Here is a 23,377-nt window from a genome sequence, read left to right on the forward strand (position 1 = left end):
GAATAAGTCTCAGAAGATCTGATGGGTTTATTAGGTGTTTCCGCTTTTGCTTCTTCCTCATTTTTCTTTTGCCTTTGCCATGTAAGAAGTGCCTTTCGCCTCCTGTCATGATTCTGAGGCCTCCCCAGCCATGTGGAACTGTAAGTCCAGTTAAACTCCTTTTTGTTCCCAGTCTCGGGTGTGTCTTTGTCAGCAGCATAAAAATGAACTAATACAGTAAATTGGTACCAGTAAGTGGGTCATTGCTGAAAAGATGCCCGAAAATGTGGAGGCAACTTTGGAAGTGGGTAACAGGGAGAGGTTGAAACAGTTTGTAGGGCTCAGAAAAAGACAGAAAAATGTGGGAAAGTGTTTTTTTTTTTTTAATGGAGTCTCGCTCTGTCACCCAGGCTGGAGTGCAGTGGCACCATCTCAGCTCACTGCAACCTCTGCCTCCTGGGTTCAAGCAGTTCTCCTGCCCTAGCCTCCCTAGTAGCTGGGATTACGGCATGCACCACCACACCCAGCTAATTTTTGTGTATTTTTACTAGAGACGAGGTTTCACTATATTGATCAGGCCGGTCGCAAACTCCTGACCTTGTGATCCACTCGCCTCAGCCTCACAAAGTGCTGGGATTACAGGCATGAGCCACTGCGCCCGCCCAAATGTGGGAAAGTTTTGAACCTCCTAGAGACTTGTTGAATGGCTTTGACCAAAATGCTGATAATGATATGTACTATGAAATCCAGGATGAGGTGGTCTCAGATGGAGATGAAGAACTTGCTGGGAACTGGAGCAAAGGTGACTCTTGTTAAGTTTTAGCAAAGAGACTGGTGGCATTTTGCCCTGCCCTAGAGATTTGTGGAACTTTGAACTTGAGAGAGATGACTTAGGGTATCTGGTGGAAGAAATTTCTAAGCAGTGAAGCATTCAAAAGGTGACTTGGGTGCTGTTAAAAGCATTCCATTTTAAAAGGGAAACAGAGCATAAAAGTTCAGAAACTTTGCAGCCTGATGATACAGTAGAAAAGAAAAGCCCATTTTTTGAGGAGAAATTCAAGCTGGCTGCAGAAATTTGCATAAGTAACAAGGAGCCTAATGTTAATCCTTAAGACCTTGGGGAAAACGTCTCCAGACCATGTCAGAGACCTTCACAGCAGCCCCTCTCATCACAGGTCCAGAGGCCCAGGAGGAAAAAGTGGTTTTTTGGGCCGGGTCCAGGGTCCCAGTGCTGTGTGCAACCTAGGGACGGGACTTGGTGCCCTGTGTTCCAGACGCTCCAGCCATGGCTGAAAGGGGCCAATGTACAGCTCAGGCTGTGGCTTCAGAGGATGGAAGCCCCAAGCCTTGGCAGCTTCCACATGGTATTGAGCCTGCGGGTGCACAGAAGTCAAGAATTGAGGTTTGGGAACCTCCGCCTAGATTTCAGAAGATGTATAGAAACACCTGGATGCCCAGGCAGAAGTTTGCTGCAGGGGTGGAGAGTTCATGGGCAGTACAGAAAGGAAATGTGGGGTTGGAGCCCCCACATAGAGTCCCTGCTAGGGCACTGCCTAGTGGAGCTGTGAGAAGAGGGCTATCATCCTCCAGACTCCAGAATGGTAGATCCACCAATAGCTTGCACTGTGTGCCTGGAAAAGCCACAGACACTCAATGCCAGCCTGTGAAAGCAGCCAGGAGGAAGGCTGTAACCTGCAAAGCCACAGGTGAGGAGCTGCCCAAGACCATGGGAACCCACTTTTTGCGTCAGTATAACCTGGATGTGAGACCTAGAGTCAAAGGAGTTCATTTTGGGAGTTTAAGATTTGACTGCCCTGCTGGATTTCAGGTTTGCATGGACTCTGTAACCCCTTTGTTTTGGCCAATTTCTCCCATTTGGAATGGCTGTATTTACCCAATGCCTGTAACCCCATTGTATCTAGGCAGTAATTAGCTTGCTTTTGATTTTACAGGCTCATAGGCGGAAGGGACTTGATTTATCTCAGATGAGACTTCGGACTGTGGACTTTTGGGTTAATGCTGAAATGAGTTAAGACTTTGGGGGACTGTTGGGAAGGCATGATTGGCTTTGAAATGTGAGGACATGACATTTGGAGGGGCCAAAGCTGGAATGATATGGTTTGGCTGTGTCCTCACCCAAATCTCAACTTGAATTGTAGCTCCCAGAATTCCCACATGTTGTGGGAGGGACTGCGGGGGAGGTAACTGAATTATGGGGGCCAGTCTTTCCTATGCCAGCCTCCTGATAGTGAATAAGTCTCATGAGATCTGATGGGTTTATCAGGGATTTCCGCTTTTGCTTCTTTCTCATTTTTCTCTTGTTGCCGCCATGTAAGAAGTGCCTTTCACCTTCTGCCATGATTCTGAGGCCTCCCCAGCCATGTGGAACTGAAGTCCAATTAAACCTCTTTCTGTTCCCAGTTTCAGGTATGTCTTTGTCAGCAATGTAAAAATGAACTGATACAACTGCAGAGAAAACCATTAGCTTATGAAGTCAATCACTAGCCAGCACTTCAAAGGAAGGCCACATGCAAAGGGCTGGAGAGAAGGGAGAACTGGTACTCTTGTTGTGGACAATCTGGTCTCATAATTTGGAAAAATCTGCCAGTGGCACCTGCTCCTTTTGTTACATCCCTAATTCCATATCCCCAGTACCCAGAAATGTCAACAAAACCATCTCCCTGGAGTGACAGGCAACAGTTTCCAGTACTATGGAAATTTCCCCAATCATTTAAAATATCAACTTGAATCATATGACTTTTTAAAAATTCACCCAATTTTGATCTTCATTTTAAATTTCTTTCATTTTGATCCTCATAAGCTGCTAGGGGCAGCACATAATAGGTCCTCTGCACTGCTTATTTCCTTCATGACCACTAAATGAGATAAATGAAGCAACTAATAATTTGCCTGTTTTTACAGGTATAACATGCAAAAGCAGAGGGCAAGGAAGGACTAGTTACAGAAGAGAAATAGCTAATGATTATCAAGCACTTGTATGTGCCAGGCAATATTCTTATCAGTTATGTGGATTAACTCTTCAAATCCTCAAGATAATTTTGTGAGATGGGTACTATTGTTATTATACCTATTTTACAGATGAGGAAACTGAGTCATAGAAAGTTTAAGTGACTCTTGAAAGGTTAGGTAGTGACAAGGTAGGCATTCAAATGTAGGCAGCCTGCTCAAGTCCACACTCTTTTATTTATTTATTCATTTATTTATTTATTTGAGACGGAGTCTTGCTCTGTCACCCAGGCTAGAGTGCAGTGGCAGGATCTCGGCTTACTGCAACCTCCTTCTCCCAGGTTCAAGCCGTTCTTCTGCCTCAACCTCCCAAGTAGCTGGGATTACAGGCGCCCACCACCGCGCCTGGCTAATTTTTGTATTTTTTAGTGGAGATGGGGTTTCACCATCTTGGCCAGGCTAGTCTTTAACTCCTGACCTCATGATCCACTCTCCTTGTCCTCCCAGAGTGCTGGGATTACAGGTGTGAGCCACCCCACTTGGCCTGGAGTCCACCCTCTTTTAGGCCACTTAGGCCAGGGGTATGTCCATGAGCAGAGAGCTGCGTAGTCACAGGGAATAAAAATTGTTATCTATCTATCTATCTATCTATCTATCTATCTATCTATCTATCTATCTATCTATCTATCTGTCATCTATCTATCTTAAGTCTGGGACAAAATGATTTACCCAAGTCATCAAAAATATTATGAACAAAGAGGGAATTAAAGTTAACATTTGTTAAGTGACTTCCATGAACTGAGGCCTATGCTAGTTGCTTTAGAGCAGGGGTCCCCAACCCCCAGGCCATGGACTGGTACCGGTCGGTGGCCTGTTAGGAATCGCGCCACACAGCAGGAGGTGAGGGGGTCAGTGAGCAAGCATTACAGCCTGAGCTCCACCTCCAGTCAGATCAATGGGGGCATTAGATTCTCACAGGAGTGGGAACCCTACTCTGAACTGTGCATGTGAGGGATCTAGGTTGCGCACTTCTTATAAGAATCTACCTAATGCCTGAAGATCTGAAGTGGAAGAGTTTCATCCCAAAGCCATCCTCCTGCCCCCTGCCACACCCCACCCATGGAAAAATTGTCTTCCATGAAACCGGTCCCTGGTGCCAAAAAGGTTGGGGGCCACTGCTTTAGAGTGGTTGCCACACTGAATGCTCACAACAGCCTGAGTCTGCATGAAATGGTGAGGCCGCTGCCAAGAGGGTGGCTGGGAGTGCTGGCTTGGACATCCTCCCCAAGTGTCACTCTACAGTGTGCCCACTGCATGCTACCTGCACACAGTGTGGAGTGCAGAGAGATGCCAAATATCCCACATAGCCCCTATTAGATTTTAGGTAAACAATGGGGAGAATGAATGAAAAAGGAAGATTCCTTCTGCAATAATTTTAGTTTATGATGGATGGGATCCAACCAGATGCCAAGTCCTAGCTCTGTATTTCTTTATTTTTGTGGGGTTGATTAGCCCACAGGCAGCCTGCCAGTCCCTGTCCTTTTCTAGTTCAACTTGCTTCAGAGGAAATGCCACACATGGAAGAAACGTTCGGGAATTGACAATTTGGTTACATATGCCTGGGGGACAATATAAAGTAACCACAGAATGATGTGGAGCTCTGTGGCTCCCGTCCTGCCTCACTCTGGCTATGGCTATCCTGGTGAGCTGAGAAAGGCAAAAGCAGTTTTTGCAGTTAATTTTTACGGAGCCCAGACACACTTAAATATCTGTTTACATCTGTCACTCAAACGTAACCTATATCTGCACAAAGCAAGCAGGAATAATGTGATGCCTACTCTCTTAGGTCTCATTATTCAAAACAGACAGAAATAGTGGAGTGTCACCCACAAACCAGAATCAATGATTAGTAGTCTCTGGGATCTCAGGCATATCGCCTAATGTGCCCCTCAGTTTCCCTCTTTTTGTGGGAAGCAAATCAGATCAACCCTGCGGAACTTTGAGAAATTCTTGATTCTAGGTAAATAAGAGGAGGCATGAGAGTTGAGTCTTTAGGAACGCTAGGGAATCAGATCTATTTGAATTCCAGTGTTTCATTTGCAAATCACTTATAATCACCAAGCCACTGATTCCTCATCTATAGTATGGACATGATAATAATGTTCACCTGTGAGGGGCATTGTCAAGTTCAAACGAGATAATGCATTAAAAATGCTAAGCCCAATGCCATTCTAGAAATAAGGCATCAGTAATCATTTACTTTTTTGATTAAATAAGTCATGTTTATTCTCTGTATCAGCAAAGAACTGTTGTTTAAGTAGGAAGCACCACAGAAGAGAAGCAAGCCAGATTATTAGAATGCATTAAACAGAACATTTGGCATTAATAAACACACACACACACACACAAATCTAAAAACAAAACAAAACATTTTCATTGGTATTTGAAATGGTCATCATATTAAGAAAAAAAAGTCCTAAAACTAGGTGATTTCCCAGACAAAATATGTAACTGAGCATGATACTCAAGAAAATAAAAACACGGTTTTGATGTATAGCTGAGGAATTCTGCACAGAGATAGGGAGTGAAGAAAGGGCTATTGAGAGCTGAAGGGACTGAAAAGCACAGGATGCTGAAGAAAGTCCACAAGTTGGTTGAAAGCTTTTGGCTTGGGTTTGGTTTATCTACCAGCCCTGAGCAAGTGTCTTCTGTTTTCAGATCAAAAGCACTTACTGGAAATGTATCATGTGCCCCAATAAATGCCTTCAAGAATTCATTAAATTTGCACACAATTAACTCAACTATGAGGAATGCTGTGATAAATTCTTTAATGAAGACCCAGCAAGATCACCCTTGGAGCATAACGGAGGGGGTGGAATTGGGTGCTGGCAAGGACGGAAAAAGATGACAGACAAATCTCTGACCTCTGGGGACTTACAGTCTGGCTAGAGAGACAAGACAAAAGGGTTAGGAAAGAACTAACAACTTGAAGACTAGTTGTGACTAAAAGGGGCCAAGTTGTCCCCGAGAACATATTTTTGCATGCAATTTTGTGTTGATTAAAAATGCTATTTCATTCACCAAATGCACAATGGTAACTATGTGACGTGATGGATATGTTAATTAGCTTGATCGTAGTAATAATTTCATAATGTCTATGTTTATCAAAACATCACATTGAACACTGTAAATACATACAATTTTATTTGTCAATTATACCTCAATAAAGCTGGGAAAAACTAGATACAGAAAGATTTTATTCTTAAAAAATATTAAAAAGCTATTTCATGCATGAATTATTGGATCAGAAGAAAATATCATTTTGCATACCCATTCTTCCCAAAACACCAGAAAACCTATGTCCTCTACTTGAGGAAATATTTTATTTAGCAAATAGGTATTGAGAACCCACTATGTGTATTGCAGCTTAATATTACACACCTGTCTTTTTTTTTGTTTTTTTTTGAGTCCAATTAGGACAGAACTAACCTACATGTTGAAGTGGTAGGTCTCTGTGTGAAGGGGCTGTTGTCTCTGGTTCCAGACATGGCCTCGGCAGTGAGGCTGTGTGACAGCGAGTGTGTGCTTCCACTCACTTATTCTGTGACTGAGCAATTCACTTAATCTCTCTGGGCCTCAGTTTCATCTTCAGCAAAGTACGCATAGTAATGGAACCTGCTTTGTAAAATTGCCATGAGGATTACATAAGGCATTGGATGTAAAGTTTTTAATAGTGCTTGGCAGATAGAAAATACTCAATAAATGAAAGAATAATATTATGATTGCAGCCTAAGTAATAATACTATTATAATGTTCATAATCCTTTTCTATATACACAAAATATTGATACATTTTATCCTATCTCAGAACCAGTGGAACTGAGGCAGCTTGAAATACACCTTCTCTTTGCCATCCACTTGACCTGACTAGTCTCGATTGGTTCTTTAGGCGCCTTTCAAGACCCCTTTGAAACCAGGGTGAGCAGCTCTTCTGTGTGTCCCTGGGGTACCGTATACATAGTCTTGCCATAGCAATGTGGCTTTTAGAATGTGTTATAGATGTGATTTTCTATTCATTTGTCTGTTTCTGCCTCACTACCAACATTACTGCCCACAGAGGCCAAGGGCTGCATCTTGTTTTTGTTATTTCTCCAGGACCTAATGTGATGCCTGACATAATATTAAATACGTATATGTTTCAAGGAAGGAAGGAAGCAAAGAAGGGAGGGAGGGAGGGAGATAGGGAGGGAGGAAGGAAAGAAGGAAGGAAAGAAGGAAGGAAGGAAGGAAGGAAGGAAGGAAGGAAGGAAGGAAGGAAGGAAGGAAGGAAGGAAGGGAGGGAGGGAGGGAGGGAGGGAGGGAGGGAGGGAGGGGGGAAGGGAGGGAGAAAGAAAGGGAGAAAGAGAGGAAAAGAGAAAGAAGGCAGGAAGCATGAGTAGAGGTGCTCTGGTCCTGGCAATGTGACATTTGTCTGAGTCTGCACAGCCTCTTCTCTCCCTCCTCCGTCCCTCCTGCCCTATAAAGTGGAGGGAAGTTTGAGCAATGAGAATGTTTTACTTACCCTGAATCACCACTGGAGAAATCCATTGCATTACTGAGCACTGGTAATGGGTTGGCCCTGGTTCAGAATATAGGGTTTTGCTGCCCCTGCCAAGCAGGCTTATGCACGTGGGGCTTAGATGGTGCCTTTGCCCACACCTGTCTGGCTCAGAGACCCTGCTGGGCTGTCAAGGGGAGAGCTGGGCATTGAGAGAGGCTGATGGACTTTGACGAAAAAGAGAACCGGGCACACAGGTCTCATTTATAATCCATTCCAGCTGCTCCTCTGCTGGGGGAAACTGGCATTCTGTTTTGTTGGCCCCTTTTCCATCAGGACAGCTGTGAAACCCTACTCAGTGAAGTAATCGCAATAACAACCGCCACTTTGCATGTTGATGCCTTTCTTCCAAGGAACTCAAAGTTCTTTGGAGACATAACCTCATTAATCCATCCTGCATGAAGTGGTGGCTGATGGGGAGGGGCAGGAATTCTTACTCATATTTCCAGGGCTGGGGGATTTAGGAAGGGAGAGGAAAAAAGGAAGAGAAAGAGGTTTCAGAGGTAGGAAAGATAAGCAATGGTATCCCTTTCCCCTTGAACCCCACTCTGGGACAAAGATAACACTTCGCAGGACAATACTCAGCTAAATGTGTGAGTAAAAGACACTCACTGTATACTCCTCACTCTCCCTGAAAAGGAAGAGAATTCTAGATGAGGAGTTAGAAAATCTGATTTCTAGACCTAATATTGACACTGAATAGTTGTGTGACCATGAGCCAGCCCCACCCTTAGAATATTAGTTTCATATTAGAGCATGTGACCTCTCGGTAATGTCAAAGAAGCACAAAACCAAAAGTCAGCAGACTGATGCCTGCCTCAAGAGGGGCATGGTTTAATCTCCTGAGTCTCAATGTTCTTATCTGTGAGGTGAGGAAGTCAGACTGGATTATCCCTAAAGTTCTTTTCAATTCCAATAAAACCAATGGTTTTAGAATTGGTGGGCTGGGGAACATCAAATCTGCTTGGGGCTTAGATTTTAGGAAAACCAACAACTATTTGTTTCAGTTTTCTATTACTGCCACTCCAAAACTCAGTGACTTCTATGAAACGGTAGTTTATGATTTCTTACAATTTTGTGACTTGCTTCTGTGGCAGTTCTATGGCTTCACCTCAATGCCCAGCCCACCCTCAAGCTGAGGTTTTGCTGGGCAATGAACTTAGCGAGGACATGTGAGATAGCTGGGCCTTGCTGGCCTGCAGTCCTTTCATCCTCAAAGAGGCTACACCAGGCTTCCCCATATAGTGGGGGCAGTACTCCAAGAGGGCAAGCCTCAGTGCTCAAGTGCTCATCAACCCACCCTTCCTTCCTTCCTTCCTTCCTTCCTTCCTTCCTTCCTTCTTCCTTCCTTCCTTCCTTCCTTCCTTCTTCCTGCTTCTTCCTTCCTCCGTCTCCGTCTTCCTCCTTCCGCTTGTCCGGCCCGTCCTTCCGTCCGTCCCCTTCCTTCCGCTCCTCGCCCCTCTGCCGTTCTGTTTCTCCTTCCTTTTTTCTCGTGTCTTCGCTTTGTTTCTTTCTTTCTTTCGTCTTTCTTTTCCCTTTCTTCTTCTTTCTTCCTTTCTTTCTTCTTCTCTTTCTTTTCTTTCTTTCTCTCTCTCTTTCTTTTCTCTTTTTTCTCTTCTTTCTTCCTTCCCTCCTTCCTTCCTTCCTTCCTTCCTTCCTTTCCTTTTCCTCCTTCTCTTTCCTTCCTTCTTTCCTTCTCCGCTTCCTTCCTTCCTTTTCCTTCCTTCCTTCCCTTTCTTCCTCCCTTCCTTCCTTCCTTCCTTCCTTCCTTTTCCTTCCTTCCTTCCTTCCTTCCTCCTCCCTTCCTCTTTCCTTTCTTTCCTTCCCTTCCTTCCTTTTCTCTTCTTTCTTTTCTTCTTTCTTTCTTTCTTTCTTTCTCTCTTTCTCTTCTTTCTTTTTCTTTCTTCTTTCTTCTTCTTTCTTTCTTTCTTTCTTCTTTCTTTCTTTCTTTCTTTCTTTCTTTCTTCTTTCTTTCTTTCTTAGTTTCTTTCTTCTTTCTTTCCTTTCTTTCTCTCTCTCTTTCTTTTTCTTTCTTTCTCTCTCTCTTTCTTTTTCTTTCTTTTTTTCTCTTTCTTTCCTTCCCTCCTTCCTTCCTTCCTTCCTTCCTTCCTTCCTTCCTTCCTTCCTTCCTTCCTTCCTTCCTTCCTTCCTTCCTTCCTTTCTTCCTTCCTTCCTGCTTGCTTTTTCTCCCTTTCTTTTCTTTCTTTCTTTCATGGGGTTCCACTCTGTGACCCAGGCAGGAGTGCAGTGGCATGATTTTGGCTTACTGTAACCTCCGCCTCCCAGGCTTAAGCGATCTTCCCACCTTAGCCTCCTGAGTAGCTGGGACCATAGGTGCAAGTCACCATACCCAGCTTATTTTTTTTTGTATTTTTGGTAGAGACAGGGTTTTGCTCTGTTGCCTGGGCTGGTCTCGAATGCCTGAATTCAAGCTATCCACCCATCTTGGCCTCCCAAAGTGCTGGGATTACAGGCATGAGCTACCGTACCCAACCCAGCCCAGCCCAGCCTTTTCTATGTCAAATTTATTGCTGTCTTGTTGGCAAAAGCAAGTCATATGACCCAGAATCAATGAGGAAGGGAACAACACAAGGCCATTGTTATGAGCTAAATCGTGTCCTTCAGAAGTTGAAGTCCTAACCCCCAATACCTCAGAATGTGACCCTATAGGGTAGAAATAGGGTATTTGCAGATATAATAAGATAACATTGTACTGGAGTAAAATGGGTCCTGAAACCAAAATGACAAGTGTCTTTATAAGAACAGGGAAAGACTCACAGACACAGAAGGAAGACAGCCAAGTGAAGGTGGCAGAGATAGGATTCATACTGCCACAAGCCAAGAAACACGTGGAACTACCAGAAGCTGGAAGAAGCTAGGAAGGATCCTTCCCCTAGAGGCTTCAAAAGGAGCATGACCCTACCAACACCTTGATTTCAGGTTTCTGATCTCCAGAACTAAGACAGAATAAATTTTTGTTTGAAGCTACCTAGTTTGTGGTACTTAGTTACAACAGCCTAAGGAAACCAATACAGGCCCAAACACTGGGCAACATGGTTCTTTGGGAACCATTAGTGTAACAATCTCACATCTCACCTATTTTAATGGGCATAAATACATAAGTGTTATGGGATTATTTTCCAAAATATGAGAAAATGCAGGTGTGATAGATTGCAATAATGATCTCAATTCTTTACCCTTTCCTAAATCCATGCCTTTTGCCATATGACTACATGTCCCGGTGCTGCTAAAGAGGTGGAGTGTATTTCCTCTCCTGACATTGCAATGGCCATGTGACTTGCTTTAGGGAGAAATGCCTATATGCCAGTTTCTCAAGAGGGTTTTTATGTTTCTGTAACACACTGCCTGCTGCCACTGCTCTTGGAAGCCAGTCTCCTGTCGGAGATGTTCTCTCTTGGTGCTCCCAGAGCACTCTCTCCTAGGTTGAATACAGCACCTCCACTCTCAGCATGCTCAGGGTTCCAGAGCCATGTGCTACTTTGGGTTGAAACTGGAGAGAATGCCCCTATCTCTATAGAGATCAAGACTTTACCTAGACTGGCCACAGTCTTCCCTCCTGCTTTCTCCTTTTCCTCCCCTGGGCACAAGTGTCCCTAACACTTCTCTCCGGTGTTCTTTTCTCCCGTGCTTAGCATGCATGCCAACAGAAATGAGATCCAGCTTTTCTACTCTGGTTACATACATGCAAATGCCTTTATTACTGAGATGGGATCATACTATGCCAATTATTCTACAACCTGCTGTTTTTATTTAACATATCATCAAGGTTCTTCCATTACTGTAAATACAAACTCATGTCATCATTTTTAATAGCTACATATATTTCCATATGCACATAGAACCCTATTTTACTTAAACAATTCTCTATTATATAACTTGTTTGTTTTCATTTCTACTTATAAATAATGCTGCAATCAACACACTTTTAAATTAACATTTGTGTACTTGTTCAGTTATTTTCTCCATATAAATTCATAGAGATACAATTGCATGCATAAAATGCTTGTTAAGGCTTTTGATATTTGCTTCCCAATTGCCTTCTAGAAACACTATATTAATTTATACCTACTAATGTATGAGTGCTAATTTTTTTATTTTCATATAACCACCATTTTTTTACAACCTCTGACAAGTAATAAAAAAGTTTGCATTTATAGTGTATTCTTCAGCCCGTTTTCTGTTTCTTTAGTTCCCTTTTAAGCAATTGGGTAGCTTAAAAATGCATATCTAATGTCGAATAGAACAGGGACCACAAGAATAGAGAATATTGATGAAACTAGAAATGAGCTCACAAAAAGAAACAGAGAGCAGGGAAGGAACAGATGCAGTATATTGAGGAACAGTTGATAATAGTAGTGCCTCATGGGTTTTTATCTGGCTTATTAATTTACAGTGGCTAAGATGTGAGTGAATTTACACTGTAAGTCAGCACGCTCAGGGAGGTTGGTAAAGCAGTATAGAAATACCAAGGAAGAGAAGATCTGGAAAAATATAAAATAATACATCAGGGAAGAAAATTATTCCAACAACATGATACTAAGTAGGAGAAAAATGCAGTACTCAACAAAATATACTGGGGAGTAGCCAGATTAGATACGTGCTTGCAGAGTGAGAGGACTGAGATCAGCCAAGATTAATGACTTGAGCATAGGGCTGTGCCTGCCATATTGCTCTAAGATGGGACTGGGTTCTGCAAATTTCAGACAAATCCATTTGGTTTAATACCTCTATATTATCTACAGTGGGTGGTGGTTTTAGAAAGGGAAGAGCTGTTCTATCTGTTAGCTAGAGGTCAAAGGAATTAAAAGGATAACATTATATCTGTTACTTTCAATCACTGCTGATAGGAGTAAGTTGGTTCAGCCTCCCTAAAGGGTATATAACATATATGTGTTTGGTACATGTCAAAGGTCTTAAATATATGCATACCATGTGACCCACAATCCTATTTCTAACAATTCATCCCAATTAAATGATTTAGCATTTACCCAAAGATTTAGCTATAAGGATGCTCACTGACCCACTGTTTATAAATAAATTGTGGGAAAATGTATATGCTGAAACCACTTCAAATGCTATTACAGAAATATATTTACTGGTGTCAACAGAAAATCATAATATACTCCATTTTTAAAAGCAGGTTATAGAGTATGACACAGCATTTGTATGTGTATGTTAGGGAGAGCATGTCAACAGTCTATGAAGTTTCCATTCAGGACAACTATTAAGGATGCCTGAGTTTTACCAGCTCCTTAATTCTCTTTTTATGCTGAGGTAAAGAACTACTGCAAGGTTGTTTGGAATCCTAGATTTTAAGCTCTCACTTTTGCCCACTGTGTCTTCCTCTCCAGAGTGCACTAACCTAGGAGGCTGGGGCATTGGGAGTGGGATGGACAGGGGTTGACATTATAACTACACCCTGAATCCAGAATCATGACTTTCTCCTTCAGTCCCTGTTTCTGAGTTTGCCCCAGTTAGCTTGACTTTTAGGATGGATTCTTTCTCAGGGACTTCATAGATCCTCTTTGATACTGGCTTCTATGGAGTGAACATCACTCCAAACATACACAGTAAGTTTTCCAAACATAACTATGTATGTCAGAACTTCAAATTTGGACATGTTTTGAATTCCTTTCCCAGAAGACTCCTCAGGCTTCATGATTGTAGGATTATAAGGGGTACTATACAAGCTGGAAGGTTTGTAGTATGATGGAAGTAGCCAAATTAGTGATAAAGACACTGTTTTAAAGTGTGGGAGATGGAATGAAATGTGATTGCAAACAGAGAACAAATAGAGACTCCGGTAAAGATTGGGGTGGGGGCGGTGGTGAAAGAGATAAAGGCAGATTCCAAATTTACAGTAGAAGAAGAGGAGGAGACACTTGGCAGCAACCACAGATTGACTCCTTCAGTGTCTGTTCAATTTTTCCCCAACATTCCAGCCCCTCTGACTTTACGTGGTGCCCAGTGGGCTGCCCCACCTTCAGATCCACCCAGCCTTGATCTAAGGAGTGACCTCCATGTTCATGAAGGCATTCTGCCACTATTTGGTTCGGCCTCAACCCCACCAGCCTCCTCAGAGATGGGACATGCCAAAGTTCTTTCGCAAGTATGTAGTGAGAGTTTGAGTCACACTCTTGCTTAAGAGGATACTCTATGCATTTTCAGACATATGACTAACTGGGCAAAAAGTTTAAAAAATAAAATTCAGAATAACAGTGTTCAGCAGGACAGTTGTTATTTGCTTTCCATGTTATTTGGGGGGCTTAGGAAAGGGACAGAATAGGATTGGCCTGAAACATGGAACACCATAAAGAGACAGATAGAGAATCAAAGTCCCTGAATGGCATTTAATTTCCATGTTAGTGTTTTTCCTGGTCTGGTTTCAGAAATCCTCTGACAGTTGGACTCTTTGCTATTTAGTCATTCTACTGTACTTATTTTACTGACAATCAACAGGCATTGCCTAATTTGACACTCAAATGAATAAAAAAGACCAAAGTAGACTACAATGTAAAATATACATTTAATTCGAAGGTTTTGTGACTATTTTCAAATAACATATCAATCATAACAGCAGCATGTATCCACCGTTGGAAGACATTTAAGTACTTTCGGGTTTTAGCCAAAACAGCTTGCAATAACTAGATTAAAAAAAAAAAAGCCTAATTGGAGGCTTTCACATTAGGTTCTGACACACATTTTTTGGTCCCCTCGTGCCTTATTTCCAAGATGGTAGCACCTGGAAAAACAAGCTGCTTGATTTTCGTAATAGATATGAGCTCAGATAGTAAGGACTGCATTACAGCAGTTCCTTTGAAACTGGTGGCAGTTATTGCTGGAGTCCAAGTGGCTGAATCGCACGCTTGGAAATAGGAGTATATTCATCTGTTTGTGAAAATCACCAGGCATAGACCGTTTCCACCCAACACACCGTAGAAACTTGCAAGCCTCCTGTTACCAGCAAGAATTGAAGCCAAAACTCAGCAAGAGCAATGCCAGATAATTGCTGCTGTTTTCCTTAAGCCTTTATTTTGAATGTTGGACCTTGATTACTATCCGTTCTTTCGTAAGTGAGAACCTTCTGCCAGACTAATGTCAGTGTCCTTCATGAGGCAGTGGCAATTTCCATCAAATCCCTGACCCAAAAAAAGTGTCCAGTGTGTGTTCACTTTTCATCACGACTTGATTAATTACCCCAGGAAACTTCATTTCATTCTGCTTGCTAAAATGAGAGTAATTAGAGCAGCCTTTGACCCTTTCTTCCCTACCCCTCTTAGTTTACAGTGAGCTGTGAAATGTGATAAGTTAATTCTTAAATATAGACTTTTATGCCAAGAACAAGTATCTCCTATTTGACTTGCTCTTCCCCCACAGGAAGTTGGTATTGTTTGTTTAAGAATTTGACATCTAGCCTTTTTGTCAGATGAAATTGAGAAGAAATGTCCTCCAGATGACACAACTGCCCTATCAATACAGGGTTCATGAACTTGCCCATTATCTTAATATCTGTAGTAATAACTGGACTCGTGCTCCATGTGGAAGATACCATTTTCATTACCAATTTGAACTAAATGTGCAACAGGGCTAGATCCAGTAGGTAAGGATCCACTGTAATGAGATACACAAACACCAAAGGGATTGCATTTGGAAGTTAAATACTCAATTGTTCAGGTGTTTTGAAACACAACCTTTGATATGTTTGGAGGTGCACTGTGGCTAACGGAAGCTATCTTTAATTAACTCATAAGTATGAATTTTCATACTTTAATAATATACTGTTTATTCAAGATTATATACATGGTTTATGTGTAGTATGGAAAATCTGGGAAACAAAGAAAAGTATAAAGAAGAAAATTTAAACTAAATATCTTAATCCTACCTACATAGATAACCACTTCCAAAATTCTGGTATATTTCTTTCTAGTCTACTTTTTATTGAATTATATAAATATATATCTCACATGCACAAAAAAAGTAGATCTGGCGCTATAAACAGTTAACTTTTTGTCATGAGCATTTTCCCATGTTGTTAAGCACATACCAAAAACATGATTTTTTTGTGGCTGCAAAGGTTTCATAACATAAGAAGTCTTTCCCATAGCATCAAGAGTACCCTGCATTCTTACCGAAATGCAGTGAACAAAGAACACCATATAGTTGCTAGAACTCCTCAGTTGCAAGAGACACAAACACAACTAAGTATGATTCTTGCTCCATGTGGAAGGTACTGTCTTCATACCAATTTGAACTAACAGTGCATTCTTACTGAAATGCAATGAACAAAGAACACCATACGGTTGTCAGGACTCCTTAGTTGACATCTACTGTATCCATGCAGTTCCTCAAAGACCTGAAGACAGAAGTACCATTCAACCCAGCAATCCCATTACTTGGTATGTACCCAAAGGAATATAAATCATTTTACTGTAAAGACAGACACATGCATATGTATGTTCACTGCAGCACTATTCACAATAGTAGACATGGAATCAACCTAAATGCCCATCAAGGATAGACTGAATATAGAAAATGTGGTAATATACACCATGGAATACTATGCAGTCATAAAAACAAATGAGATCATGTCCTTTGCAGGAACATGGATGGAGCTGAAGGCCATTATCCTTAGCAAACTAACACAGATACAGAGAAAGTACTTTTCTTAAAGGTCCCAGCAAGACCCATGGAGATAATATCTGATTAACCTCACCAGGGTCACATTCTTCTGTGTAGCAGACTGTCCTCCTCATAGTAAACACTTCACACATATTTGTTGAGGGGGTGAGTAAATAGTCAAGATATAATTCACCCATCATCCTTGTCCACATATCTGATCTGCCACCACATTTTCTTGAGGGAAAAATAGCTCTTTAATCTGCCCAGTTTCTCATTTCTCAACCAAATTCTGCCCCTGGATGATGGAAAGCTCTAGATTGAACATGTCTAGACCACATCAGGGTTATATATAGGAGTCAATTGCACGGGATGGGGCCCCAGGCAAGATCGATGGGGGGAAAGCCTACATCTTCATCCTCTCTCTACTGCTTTTCTTTCTTTTTCTTAAAATTTGTCCTCACTAAGCATCAGCACCAGTTGAACAGTGTGAGTCAAGCGTTGCTTCTCATGTGATATCTTTAGATAAATGTACTAAATACATTTGTGAACAGTGGACTGAAAACCAACAAAATTGTTTTGTGAGAACACAGAAGAAAAATTAATTCCAGAAATCATGACAAAACCATTTATCTTTGCATTTTCAAACCTTGGGACTGTCATTAAGATTATTATTCAATCTGATAGATATCAAATGAATATAGCTTAATTTTAGGATACTGAATGGAAGTTAATAACATAATAACTTAGAAGGAGAGTCAACACTTAGAATTACAGGCACAGTTTACTTAGTGTTGCTACCATCATCCCTGATTCACTAAAGTGCTATTTGTCTCAGAAACAGAAGTTAATACACAATTTTCCCTTGGCTTACCAGCCAGAATGAGAAACAATGCACAATCTTAGGCTCTCAGCTATTGGAACACCATGCAGTGACCATTCTTTTTTTTTTGTTTTGTTTTTGTTTTGAGGATGCAGTGCAATGGTGTGATCTTGCCTCATTGCAACCTCCACCTCCTGGGTTCAAGTGATTCTTCTACCTCAGCCTCCCGAGTAGCTGGGATTGCAGGCATGCATCACTACACCCAGCTAATTTTTGTATTTTTAGTAGACATGGGATTTCGCCATGTTGGCCAGGCTGGTCTCAAATTCCTGACCTCAGGTGATCCACCTGTCTCAGCCTCCCATAGTGCTGGGATTACAGGTGTGAGCCACCATACCCAGCCTTTCCCCATTCTTAATGGTGGTGAACAATCTGTTCCTTTTTCCTCTGGGGAAAACTAGTTCTGCATTTTAGCCCATAGTGGCTGAAAAAATGGCATGCACGTAACGGTTTTGGTGCTAGATGATATCTTATCAAGTTAAAATGCAAATTCTGCAGCAGGTTGAGGTATCTTCCAGGAAATAGTTATGACTTAGGGACTCAAACCCAGTAGAGTTTGGGGGAAGTCCTTTGACCTTGTAAAGATCATCTTCATAATGCAACCTAGAAAGATTGGCTAATAACTCTATGAATACCAGCTGGGAAGATGGCACTCTTAGTGGCATATCATGACTTCAAGGGCTTTAAAGAAGACAGAAGAGAAATTACAAAGATATTATGCCAGGGACACTTCCTCATGGAGACTAACTCTGCTTTATTATTCCTGGATGACTATGATCCATTTAGCCCTCCCATTCCCAAGATCGAATGCTCTGGACCAAACTTCATAATTCTATGGCTGAGAGGCTCATTATTAACAAGTGAAGATAAAATAACCCATGGAGAATTGATTCCATTCTGAATTAATTTCCTGAACTATTCTGGGCAACTGGTAAGTGGTCTTCTAGAGCCACACAAGCAGAATCCATTTATGATCATCTGCGTTGGTGGAAGTAACCTTGATTGTGCTAATTTTTAATGAGATCTGGAATGTGCAGCTATCATAGCAACTCTACTGGAATTGTCTGCCTACATCTCCATCTTCCTTACTGAACTGTGAGTCACTCAAAGGCCAAACTGGAGTCTTATCAATCTTGGGATTCCTCTGTGTAGCAGATTGTCCTCCCTATAGTAAGCACTTCATACATATTTGTTGAGTGGGTGAGTAAATACTCAACACATAATTCCCCCATCATCCTTGTCCTCGTATCTGATCTGCCACCACATCTTCTTGAGGGGAAAATAGCTCTTTAATCTGCCCAGTTTTTGTCATCTCCACTGTCACAAGTGTCACCAGTCACTAGTCCAAGCCACCAACATTCCTTCCCTAGACTACTGCAACTACTTTGGAAAAGCTGCTCTGCTTTCCCTACTGCAGAGTACATTTTTTTTTTTTTTTTGTAAAAACCGAAGAGGGTTTTCAAATATTTTAAAATACCTCTACTGGCTTTAAAATCCAGAACTCAACCACCTACTTCTCTAGGCATGTCTCATTCCTCTCTTCCCAGCTTCTCTCTGCTGAGTCATGTTGGGGTCTTTCTGTTTCTATAGCTCACCAAGACCTACTCTGCCTCCAGTTTTTGCACAGATTGTTCTCTCTGTGATGCCCTTCCCTACCACTTTGTCCCAGCCATCTCTTGCTCATTCTGCAGGTGTCAGCCTAAATGTCACTCCCCCAAGAAGGCACTCTTGTCATCCCAATTTAAGGTAGGCTTGCCTGTTATTCTCTCCCCTGGCAGCTGCCATTTTCCTTCATGATGCCTCTTAAAATTTGTAATTATGTAGTTGGTTAATGTATTTAATAAGCATCTCTCTTACTAAACTGTAGGCTTTTCATTGAGAATAAGGACTGTATCCATTTAGCTCACTACATCGGACATCTTGTGCACTACCTCATATCCACTCAGCCTCAGCTTGTGGCCCTGGCAAGGACTTCCAGGAGGCTTCATACTGCTCTGCATTGAAAGAGAACACCTGAAGCTTGCACCACGTACCTCTGCTTCCTCCCCAGCGGCTTCCCTGACTTCCCTGGGTGGGGTGCCTGCAGGTGCCTGCCTGACATTCATACATGTGCAACTCAGAATTGTGCAAATGTTAATGCTGTGTGGGGTAACTTCCAATAAAAGCAGGCCAGGAGCCAATGAATAAATGCTTCTTCCTCCACTCCCTTTTATGCACCTTTTGAAAGGTACCAGCAGGACTGAGCACCAGCCACCCAGACTGGTGGCCACCTCTATAATGTATCCTTGTATTGGCTTCTCCCTTCCTGTTTCACTCTCCCTGGCCCCTCACTTCTTCTCTCCAAGTTTACTTCCCAAATAAACCATCTGCATGCAAGCCTTAATCTCAGGCTCTGTTTTAGGGGAAACTCAGGCTAAGATGACCACTGCACACCAATTGCCTCGCACAGTACCTGGCATACAGTAGTGACTCAATAACATTTTTAAGTTGATGAATCAGTCAAGTATAAATGAATGAAAATTACTGCAAAGCCAAGGGATAAGAACAGAAGTAGGATATTTAAAAAGCATTTCCCCATTTGGTACAATAAAATTCATCATTGCTTAAACTTACCAACTCAGCAAGGGCCCTCAGCATGCCATGTCAGAGAACTCAGAAATGTGCTTTATTTTTAGGCAGATGACTTTTTGCCAAGACCTGTCCACTTAACCCTCCCCCCATTAGCTTTAGATAGCTTGGGATAGTGAAACAAGAATGAGGTTTAGAATTAGGCCTAAATGGAGATAAATACCCACATTGCCAACACTTTCGACCTGTATGACCTTACCAAGTTCCTCAAGTTCTAGTTCATCTGTCTGTCAAATGGGAACATAAGCATTTGTTTTACAGAGTTGCTATAAATATTTAGCATTAGGTCCTTAAAAATATTGGTTTTCTTTTCCCAAAATATCTACCTTCCTTTCCTCCCCTCTTCAGTGAAACACACACATTGCATTCAAGAATTTGTTTCTACAGTGAGACCACATGGGCATAGGGAGGGGAACAACACACAGAGGCCTGTGAATGGGGAGTGGTTGTGGGGAGAGAGCATCAGGAAAAATGGCTGATTCATGCCTGGCTTAATACCTAGGTGATGGGTTGAAAGGTGCAGGAAACCACTATGGCACACATTTACCTATGTAACAAGGTTGTACATCCTGCACATGTACCCCGGAACTTAAAATAAAAAAAACAAAGAACTTGTGTCTAAATGTGTGGCCCATGACTCTGAGCTGAACACTTGGTGGGGGAATCATCTAATTTTTTTTTTGTCTTTGTAGTCTCTGCACCTACAATACACCAACTGGCAGTTCCATTATTTGAAAGAAAATCTTCAAGGTAAAGATGTTTACAATGACACAAAAACCTTTCAAAGGTATCATGGTCCTAAAGGGCTTTCCCCAAGGGATAGCACAGTGTGTTCCAGGCCCTGATGAGAGGTGAGTGTGTGGGCATGGGTGTCTCGTGAGCCTGACGCTCTCCATCCCTCTCTGACCATTTACGCCTTTTGTCTGTCTGTGCTTTCAAAGGTCAAACCCTTGTGAGAAATACTTGCTCTATTAATCATCTTGGAAGACTGCTCCAGGCACATTTTCAGAAGGGATGCAGTAAGTTTTGTCTGCACAGTGCACCCTGGGAAAAGAGTTTCCCTTCCGAAAAGCAATCTTGCTTTCAGCCAAGTCTTTTCTTTTCCTTTTTTTTTTTTTTTTTTTTTGGAAAGCAATGAAGTTATTGCATGTTCCGAAGGCATTATGAGGTAGGTACAGCCACCCCTTTGACATGGCATGTCTGTATGCCCAGGATGCATATACCTAATTAGTGAGTTCCACATGACTGCTAGTGTTGGCAATCATCTGTATCCAGCTGGTGCTCAGACTTTTGGGGATCAGTGGAAATTTTAACCATTATTTGACACAGACTTATTTGGTCAGAGAGACACAGTCATATCACAGAGAGCTAAATGTCCAGAGCTAATGAAAGATGATCCAGCAATTAGATTGACTCACAATATGGGTAATAATTTTTATACTTACATTTTGACCACATAAATAAAAGAGTGGGACTGATTTTCCCACTGCATTGCATATGAGGGAAGGAGAATGTTATTCTGTCTTCTCTCTTCATCTGAACATTAGAACTTTTTAAACCTTCAGATATGGCAGGGGCACTTCCACCCATCATTTGAATGAAAGCCAGTCCTACCTGTCTGTCTTTCCATTCAGCAGGGAGTCATTTCATGTGTGAAGCAAGCAAAAAGGATAGATGTCAGGGCTTTCTCTGTCTCCTGTAGAATTTTTATCTTTTGGCCTTTTCCACTTCCTAGTCTGCATATGACCTAATATCCTATTCCTCATGGCCAACTCTTGATAACAATGAGAAAACAAGTCCTGAGAAATGTGTTATTTATTCATTAAGCATTTCTATCTTGTAGGACTTTTTTTGTTTTTGTTTTGTTTTGGCAAAATCATGATAATATCTGCTATATTTCAGATAATTATTTTAACAAATCTGTAACCTGAATGAAAGCAGGATTCATTCTATAATTCTCAGTACAGATGAGAAATAAATGATAAACAATGTCCCACTGGAAGAGACCCCTCCAAAACCTCATGCCAAAGGAGGTAGACCACCATATTCAGTGAAAATATTTAACACCTTGGACTGTTTCCCAGTGGGATGCAGACCAGACAAGAAGAACAATTCAGGCTACTTAGGAGACTGTCTGAGGATCTCCGTGAATGGCATCTGCACTGGATAGATATTTCTTCCCCTCAGATTCCTGCTCCTGTGGATGTGCACTACTTACGGCTGAGTCATACTTTTCAAGAATGAATGTGGGTGTCACAATCAGTGATCTGTGATCTATTCCTGCTCCTGTGTAAGTGCACGACATACAACTGAGTCATATTTTTCAAGAATGAATGTGGGTGTCATCGTCATTGATCTGTGGTCTATCATTTCATAAATAGATTGTTCCAAAAGTACTCTAGGCACAGCTGAGCACAGATAGTTCTGGATGGCTTTAATCTAAGCCCATTTCAATATGCTTCTTTTTATTGTCCACACTTCTTTCTACTACCACTAACTTAAATAATTCCTATAATCAGCTAGAAGAGGTTTCAACGAAAAATCGTCTTTGAACACAAGAAATAAGGACTGGGAAGTGGTAAACAACTTGCAACTGAGGTATTCTGAAGATAGGCCTAACATAATGTCCCCCAGGCATAGCCATATATGGTAATTTGGTAAATCAACAAGGAAGTCTCATGCAACAGTGAGAATCTTAAGTATCAAGCACTAGCTGAGGTTCTGGGCAAGAGAAACACAAAAGAGAACACTACTTTACCCCACCCTCAAGGAGATCTCAGGGACAGAAATGTCAGCATCTACCTCAATACAATGACATCTGAGTGACTATCTCAAGTGAGAACTGAAGAAGATATCACAGGAAAGCTGATCTTGAAGAAAGGAGAGGAGTTGGCCTATTAGAAAAGAGAACCTGGTCATGGGTGCCTGTGATCCCAACTACTCGGGAGGCTGAGGCAGGAGAAGAGATTGAACCCAGGAGGCTGAGGTTGCAGTGAGCCAAGATCACACCATTGCTCTCCAACCTGGGTGACGGGAGCAAAACTCCATCAAGAAGAAGAAGAGAGAGAGAGAGAGAGAGAAGAAAGAAGGAAGGAAGGAAGGAAGGAAGGAAGGAAGGAAGGAAGGAAGGAAGGAAGGAAGGAAGGAAGGAAAAAAAAGAAAGAAAGAAAGAAAGAAAGAAAGAAGAAGAAAGAAAGAAGAAGAAAGAAAAGAAGAAAGAAAGAAAGAAGAAAGGAAGGAAGGAAGGAAGGAAGGAAGGAAGGAAGGAAGGAAGGAAGGAAGGAAGGAAGGAAGGAAGGAAGGAGAAAAAAGAAAAGAGAAGAAAAGAAAAGAAGGGGGCATATTCATTGAGAGAACAATGGCTCTGTTGGTCAAAGGCATGCCAGTGTGAAAATCATGACACATTCAGAAGATCATATAGCTGGGTATGTCTGGAGAGGGTCATGGATGGGCCATGGCACAAAATGAATTTCTTTGTCAAGACACTATAAAAACCTACACAGAAAAATCAGGGGAGATATGTTGTAGGGAATAATAATATTTCATTGAACTCAAGGCTAGGAGATACAAGTAGGCTGAGGAACAGGAACAGTATTGGAAACTGAAGCTGGAGTCACCCTCTCTACCTTTGTCTTTGTCTTCCTCTTTCTGGGCCATGAGGTCACTTATGGCTGCAGCTCAGTTCAT

The 23,377-nt window shown here is 41.8% G+C and overlaps 1 pseudogene across 1 annotated transcript in view; it reads left to right on the forward strand.

Moving 5' to 3' along the window:
* LOC104654925 overlaps nucleotides 1-20,535 on the forward strand; it is a 508,543-nt pseudogene extending 488,008 nt beyond the window's left edge. The window contains exon 6 of the transcript XR_004059307.1: nucleotides 20,392-20,535. The product of XR_004059307.1 is annotated as an uncharacterized LOC104654925 (transcript). The remainder of the gene's footprint in view (nucleotides 1-20,391) is intronic.
* Nucleotides 20,536-23,377: the final 2,842 nt, after the last annotated feature.

The sequence above is a fragment of the Rhinopithecus roxellana genome, chromosome 9, assembly GCF_007565055.1.
Source record: "Rhinopithecus roxellana isolate Shanxi Qingling chromosome 9, ASM756505v1, whole genome shotgun sequence".
Lineage (NCBI taxonomy): Eukaryota > Metazoa > Chordata > Mammalia > Primates > Cercopithecidae > Rhinopithecus > Rhinopithecus roxellana.